Source organism: Camelina sativa, chromosome 12, assembly GCF_030686135.1.
Source record: "Camelina sativa cultivar CO46 ecotype springtype chromosome 12, ASM3068613v1".
Taxonomy (NCBI): domain Eukaryota; kingdom Viridiplantae; phylum Streptophyta; class Magnoliopsida; order Brassicales; family Brassicaceae; genus Camelina; species Camelina sativa.
The window spans coordinates 4938116-4946381 of record NC_141891.1 but is presented as its reverse complement, the minus strand read 5'-3'; positions in this window follow the sequence as shown (position 1 = coordinate 4946381).

Below are 8266 nucleotides of genomic sequence, written 5' to 3'. Positions count from 1 at the left end.
GGTTATAGTTCATCACGTGTCAAAGGCTTTTCTGAGCAGTATCTTTGGAAAACTCCCACATACCGGCCGGCTCCAATCACATCTTTGTAGGAAGTGACGGTCTAGATAACTTAACACTTCATACAAACCAAGGCACGATCAATTTTGTTATCTGAATTAACGCTTCGTCACTAGTTGATTCAAATAGGACGACGAATATTCAACCCTCCCTTTTTGATCAATTATGTTAACACTTCATTATTAAACAGAAAACAAATGAAGATGGAGACGAGAAAAGAGAAGTGGAAAATGACAAGAAGGGTTGGGATTAAAAAAGAAGGTACTAGAATGAGAAAAGGGCAACGATCATGATCTACACCTAATTAAAATTTTGGGAGAAGAAATTATTAGATCTTTAGAGTATATAACTTTTTGTAAAATAAGTTTTACATTTTTTTATTAAGGCGAGTGTCAGAAAAGAATATATTACATTGAACGTATTTATTAATTTATATATTTTACCCCATACACTTACGTTTACACTTTGGCATGTGTCAAATGTGAATATGGTGTCTGTACATCGCCTACCTAGGTACCACAAAAGTAACATACCCTTTTATGAGACATTTCTTTTATTTGTTCGTCACGATTACGAAAACAATTGGAAGTATGTGTGCTCTTAACCTTGAGTATGTTTTCCCTATTAATCTTTTAGTTTATCAAATAAGATTATCAAAAATACCTTTTGTTAAACACGTATCACGTAGGATTTGATAATTCCATCCACGCAAAAAAAAAAAAAAATTATAACCCTCTTTCAAATGCACGTAAAAGAGGGAAAGAGCAAGTGATAATTATATATGGTTGTCCAATCAAACCTTATGTTAGTAAATAAGCTTATGATAAAAGCATAGTATAAATTAAGTCGTTATAATTAGTAACAAAATTTAGTACAGAATAATAATACATGCATAAATTTAATGACTCTAATAGAGTTGATTCCATTCAGCCAAAAGACACCAAACAACGACTTTTTTTACTACATTATGTACTTTACCTGCTAAATAACGACATATATATATATATATATATAATTCAGTCCAACGTATATATATATTATGCTGCCAGGAGGGGCGGATCTACACTATGAGTAGGTGGGGCACGTGCCCCATACTACTTGTTATAAATGAATTTGTGGTATCTGTATAATTGGTTCTCTTAGCTCACTTGGCAACAAATTAAGTGCCCCATACTAGAATCTTGGTGCCAGGTTCGATCTATGATTCTGTTTGTATAGTTTTCCTTTTCTCTGTCCAACTCGCCTGTTTTTTTTTTTTTCTCTGTATGTGTATGCACTCTTCTACATGTTCTTTTTTATTGGTTGGATGCATTTTCTTTATTCTTTGTTATTTTCTATTTGAATAAAGTATGTTTTTTCAGTTTTATTTTTTATCTTTCTAATTCTAGTTTAGTTAATTTGATATTTTAGAGTTTATTTGTGTGATATTCTTAAATAATTCTATATATATTACATTCTTATAGTGAGTTGTAATTGTGCATTTATAAATTTATAAATAAGAAACCAATAGGACCAATATTTTCAAAAAATTGCTACTTTGTTTTCAAAATTTAAAATATAGAAAGGATGAAAAGTATACTTATATATATATGTAGATATATGCAGGATATGTATATAAATTAGATAAACTTAATATTATTAGTTATACATTTGTGCCCCATATAAAAAAAGTTTCTGGATCCGCCCCTGCATGCATGCACGTCTGATGGTACGAATAAATCACAGTAAATCAATGAGGTGAGAATATTTTTGACGATCTTTCATAATGTGCATCCATTAGATTCCACATGTTCGACAAAGCTCCACCAAGATGGTGGCGAAGCTGCCATTTAAAGATGTCTTATAACGCCAACCTTCTTACTCTTTAATAAATGTGAGTCGTCTCTTTACTGATTTGTGTTTCAAATTATTTTGTTAAGCTAGATTCCAAGGTACGTCGGGCTGCAATGAATACTAAACATTGAATTGAAACATGCCTAAATAGCTTCACCCAAAAGGATATATTAAAAAAATGTAGTTTTAAGCCTTCGCCCATAAATAACGTGCGTTTACTAATTGGAAACCAATTAGCTCCATCTGAACTAATTAGCACGTAATGGTGAAAACACAAATGTTACCGTACCTAGTGAATACATCATGCACTACAAATTAAAGAAAGGAAGTACGACTGCTCACCGTAGAATTGGAAAATTATGTAAATAAATAAACATGTAAAATGGAAGAGTAACGTGCAAAATTAGAAAGTTAGTTTTAATTAAGGAGTTGCAATATAAAAGGAGGTAGTGGTTTAATTTGGAAATTCAATCAGAAACAGGTATAGAGATTGAGAGGCAAGAAAAACATAAAAATATGATAATTCTGACTGACAATTTTGCAAACCAGATATCTAAATAATACTAGAATAAGGGAACTATATATGTGGATATACAAAATCCATGACACATCGACCACTTTTGTATTTTGTTTGATATGATAAGCCTAGCCGAAGTGGTTATAGACTTATAGTTTAGTCACGTATATATCAGTTAGTTCAAATAGGACTAAGAAGATTCTACCCTCTCTTAATTGATCAATTATTTTAACATTACTAAAAAAAAAGTAATCTATAAGTCTTTGTTCCAAAGTCATTATCAAACATATAACAAAATGGAAAGGTTCGAGGAGAAGATTGTGAGGACTTTGTTTTGACCGACAATTTGTAATCAGAAATCTAAATGAATACTGCTTTCTAGAGTGACTCTCTTGACTGTGCAACATACTTAAAAAAAAGCTTTAATTTGTTTTGTCTTAACAATATATAACTCGTGCATGTATTCCATTTTTCCAAAAAGAAATTAAACAAAGTGTATTTAATGAAGATAACAGAGGTTTTTTTTTTAAGGCCAAAGAAGAAGATGATTTTCATATTTGCGCAGAAGAAAGATGATGATGATTTTCATATCAGATACTATCAAGAAAAAACTGTAAATAGATAAATAAAAAGTTTTCAATACGTGTATGATGTATCTCTTCGTCTTAATTAGTCTTTTGTGAGAAACTTCTATTAGTCAGAATAAAACAAAGATTTATTAGAATATACACATTTTCTCAATAATATGAGATTCTCTCTTTCTCCCGTACGTCCCCCCCGCATAGTGTGTAAACTTGTAACTTTGTAGTACATATATACGACGTCGTTTCTCCCACAAATGGTTTGCAAAATTAGGTTAAGTTGGGCCGGAGATTGATGATGCGTACCAGAGGTTAAAAGCGTACCAGAGGCTTAAAAATCAGGTTAAGTTTGGCCGGAGATGGATGAAGCGTACTCGACGCAATTCTTCTCCAAGAAACACTCCAACATGTAAAATTCGTCCAATTGGCTGAACAATCCAAGGAGCACGAGGTTAGACCGATCCGGTTTAGCTAAATCCGGCTATCGACTAACAAAGAACTCCATGCCACGTCATGTATAATTTTGCCACGTTGGATAAAGAAAACTAATCGACGTCATCCATTTTGTAAACAGATAACCCAAATACTGTACTTAAATGTGGTGCCTATGTTGAATAAGATGTGCTCTTCTATTGTATTTTTAAAATCTTTATTTTTTTCTTGTGGCCATGGGTAATTGCCTATTTTGTAAAGCTTGAGCCTTGAGTTATGACTCAATTATTAATTTATAAAACAAAATGTTCACATTGCCTAGTTCAGTATACTATCAGTTGTTAGCAACTACTCCAAATAAACCCAACAGCTGATATCTACTAGGCTTTCAGCAACATCAATACCGTAAAAATCATTGTCACATTTCAAAAAGATGTGTAAGGGGTCTCGCTTGGTGGAAACAAGCATACATTTCAATTTGTTGCAACGTTTAAGGAGAGATTTGTTTCTTCTAATTTTAAGATATGGGGCGATTAAGATGTGGTGCAATATGGATTGCTAGTCTAAAAGGCTAATATATTTAAACGTATATCCACTAATGAAAATATATAAACCAATGGAAACACGTTAAGAATTGACTTCATAATAATTGATGGAGTTAAACAAAAAATGTCAATGACGAGAAAATCCAAATTGAAGGTTGGTTTTAGTATGTCTCGCTTTTGGAGAAAATCCAACGTCGACACACACTAAATTTATAAATAGACTCATATATTACTCAACGCTTGATCCATATAGAGTAACAACGTGGCATAATTAAACAATGATGAGACAAAATAGAAGATATTAGTTGGACCCCTTAAAAAAAAAAGCCAAAAGAAGGATACATGCACACATATATATATACCACATTAGAATTAAGATCATGCATGTATTCAATCGGCTAGCCAAGTAATGAAGCTTTGTTTGTTAATGTTCTATATATCAACCATTATTAATAAATATTTTTTTAGTTTATCATGATAACTTGGGACTTCAGCTGTATTCGTTTTAAAAATGTCAAAATTATAAAATTAATTTAATAGATACATACATATATATATATATATATTCAGATAAACTAACATTTGTATGTTTATCTAATTAAATTAGTTGATAAACCTACAAAAAATGTAATTTTATGTGATTTCACAAAAAAAAAAAAAAAAAATCTGAAAAACCCTAAAATGCATGAAAACACACAAATTAGAAAAGTATTTGCATTATAATGATTAAAAACTATGAGTTATTGTACAAACTGTACACACCAATATTTTAAAAGAAAACAAAAACATTTTTAGTAGTATGTTTCACGGTCGAGACAGTCAGTCACTCTAATTAGCATTATTAACCATTTAGATTTCTGATTAAAAAATTATTTGGTCAAAGCAAAGAAGTCCAAAACCAACCACAACTCCAAGGCGAGCACCAACCTATTGTTTCGTGTACGGAAGCTACAACTTGAAGACGAAGGTCGCAATCAACTCAAATCATGTCCGCAGCTGGATTGCAGCCAAGCGAGGAGAGCTCAAAAAAGCAGAGGAGACGAAAGTCAAACTGATGGTGTGTTTCTCGTGTCATGCCACTGATGACGTGGATCACACGGTGGCTTTTTGTCATGACAAGAGTATACTCATTCTTGATCTACAGAAGATGAAACAGATTCCGGCGAAATTAGTGAAGATGCTTGGGAACGCTGCGGTAAATAGTCTTACCTCAAAAAAAATTTGTGTGTTTTTTATGAAATGTTTTGGTGTGGCTAAGATCTAACTCTGTGTTTTATACTTTTGGGAAGGTTTACGGGTGTGGAGTGAGAGATTATGACAAATCGCTTCAATCCCTCCGTGTTGGTTTTGGATACTTTCCGTTCATATCAGATTTGGACATGGATATTGAGAACGTAATCCCTGGTTTCAATAGGTCTGCCGCTTCAACCAGAGAGGGGAACCAAATAAATTCGTGATAATGATAGAAAAAATAGTAAAAAGTCGTCATAATCAATAACAAAATTTTAATTTAAAAAATCGTTATAATCAATAAAAGCGTAGCTTTCTAATTCAAAGTAACTACTTCTCTAAAAGACCTTTATCTTCCTTTACACAATTAATGCACTTAGTGAATGGTCCAATGGTGGAAGATAAGTTGTGGTCGTGAAGGATCTACTAATCATAATTCTTCTACCAACCATTGCTCGTTTATGTCCCACAAGATTACTCTTTTTATATCATACACCCACCAAAAAACGACTTTCTTTATCATTTTGCTTTGGTTTAATCATGAAAATCATTAGGTAACTAAACACAAACAAGAACATAAAAATAAAAGTATGGGGTATTTTCTTTAACTATGCCAGTCTCAAATATGTTCAGTAATTAATGACGTATTATTTCATATATGTTTCGCACATTTAGCAGTACTCCACCTCCGAAGCCACAATATCAGTCTCATATCTGGTTTAAGCACTTACAAGTAAACTTAATATACCATGATGAAACTCATAGCCAAACTTTAGTGATCAGACACTTTATGCCTTTATGGCATACATTAATTCATTATATATGGAGTTCAATATTAAGTTGAAATTTAAACTTGATCAATTAATTTTAACATTACCAAAAATAAATTATATGAGTTGTATTATATATATATATATATTGTATTAGAATGTTAGTTTTGGTCATAAGCGAGCAAGTATGATATATTCACAAATCACAAACAAAGCTTCATTACTTGGCTAGCCCGTTGAATACTAAAGACAAAAATAACAAAAAATAATAATAATATAGATTCATGCCATCCCCCATACTTGTCTTCAATGCAACTCGACATTGGAGTCTTGCAACCTTATATACGTTATTCTGATAAGATCAAGGAGATTTAATTGGCACATTTAGTATTTTTCTCATTCAGAGATTCATGATATTATATACATCTATATTAACATTTTCATAGTAACTTTTTGAAAAAAACCTCCGAGTTCTAAACTATTTACAATCCTATGCCATTGACATTTATTATTTTTTCACATATTTAGCAAAAAAAAAATAAGTCAATCGTTTTCCTTTATCAGAACCCTATAAATCAGTTTGAAATCGATGCTGAAAAAAAAAAATCAGTTTGAAATCGATTTTGTATATGCGTCATTATTACTCAACACATTAAATTCCAAAATTAATTTCCCCTAAATCTCTATATGCAAAACCGAAAAAAGAAACAAATTAAAGTCTCAGTAAATATTGAACAAGATAAAATTGATATATTCCTAATACTCAAAAATTTTACAAACATTTAATCCCTAATTAGTAGTATTAACTGTTAAATCTACTGCGTTCAACCTAATTTGGAGCCTATAAATTACTTGGCTCCTAGTCGCAAGTTAGCATCACCAAAATATCAAACATACGGCTTAAGTGTTTTGTCAAACACCCTTTCTCTTCATAATTAGCATGTTGTATATTTTTTTGTTTATCATATCAATAAAATTAAGTTTTCAGTTTCTACTCATGACAAACCACCATCCGTATCTCATGTCTATGTTTTTCGTTAACTAATATGCATTATATGCTAATTCTTTTGTTGATATATTAGATACATATAATTCAATATCATCCACTTATAAACAACTTTTGAGACTTTTTTAGTTTCTCTTTTATTATCATTTTATATTATTAACTAATTTTTTACAGCATCTTACTGTTTAAAACATGTTATCTCTAAGGGGAAAAAGAAAGACACTTGAGCTCTATAATACATACATGTCGATACTAATCAAGTTATATGAGATTATTATGCATTTTTTTCTTGCAAAAGACAACAAAATAACTAAGGTCACCAAGGTAAAAACTAACACTTATCTTTTTGACAGTAACATTATTTTTAATATATTTTAACATCATTTAAAAAAATTCAAGGTATGATTATTGATATAATTAAAATTTCTAAGAAGTTAAAATATTATATATATGTGAATTTATAAATGTTAAACATGTTATAAAATGGGGTTATATTGCAGAAATAGCATTAGTCCCACGCTTGAACACGAGTTAAATCTTCGTCTTATTGTTTTGTTAACACCATCAATTTTAGAATATTAGACATAACTAATTAAGTTGATTTATTACGATTATGTAAAAACAAATTATACCATGGGTGAAATTCTAGAATTGATAATCAAAATAAAATTTTACAATCTAAACATTAAATAAAACAAACAATATTAACATAAAAAAACAAATGTAACTAAAATTTAAAAAATTTAGCTATAAAATATTATTATGCGGTGTACCGCGATTTAAAATCTAGTTAATTATCTTAATTCTATGTGGTATATTGCTGGTATCCTTCTTTGGCTTTGTTCAAATCCAAACTATGTGATTGACTAAATCCTCCTCCAACTAGAAACTTCTATTTTGTTTCATCATTGTTTAATTAGGTCACGTTGTTACTACTCTATATGGCTTTTAGCATTTTATTAATAATTGTAATCTGCATAGAGAACCAACAACCCTTGAATATGCGGAAATTTTTTTCCCTCTATTACCACATGAATATGAGAATGTCTTCTCGATCATGCTTTTTTGCTTTTGCCTTTTTCCAATTTTATGCCTTGTCCTTAATTTATTTCTCCTCATATAGTTTACGACAGGACATGACTTCTTGCACTTTTGGAGAAATTTCTTAGACTTGCAAAGGTCGGCGTTGACACATTGATTCGAGTCATACGTCTCAGTTTCTCACTCATCAAGGTTTTCGCCGAAGGAGGGTTTTTTTCCTCTGAATATGACATCTCTTTCTCTTAATCATCCA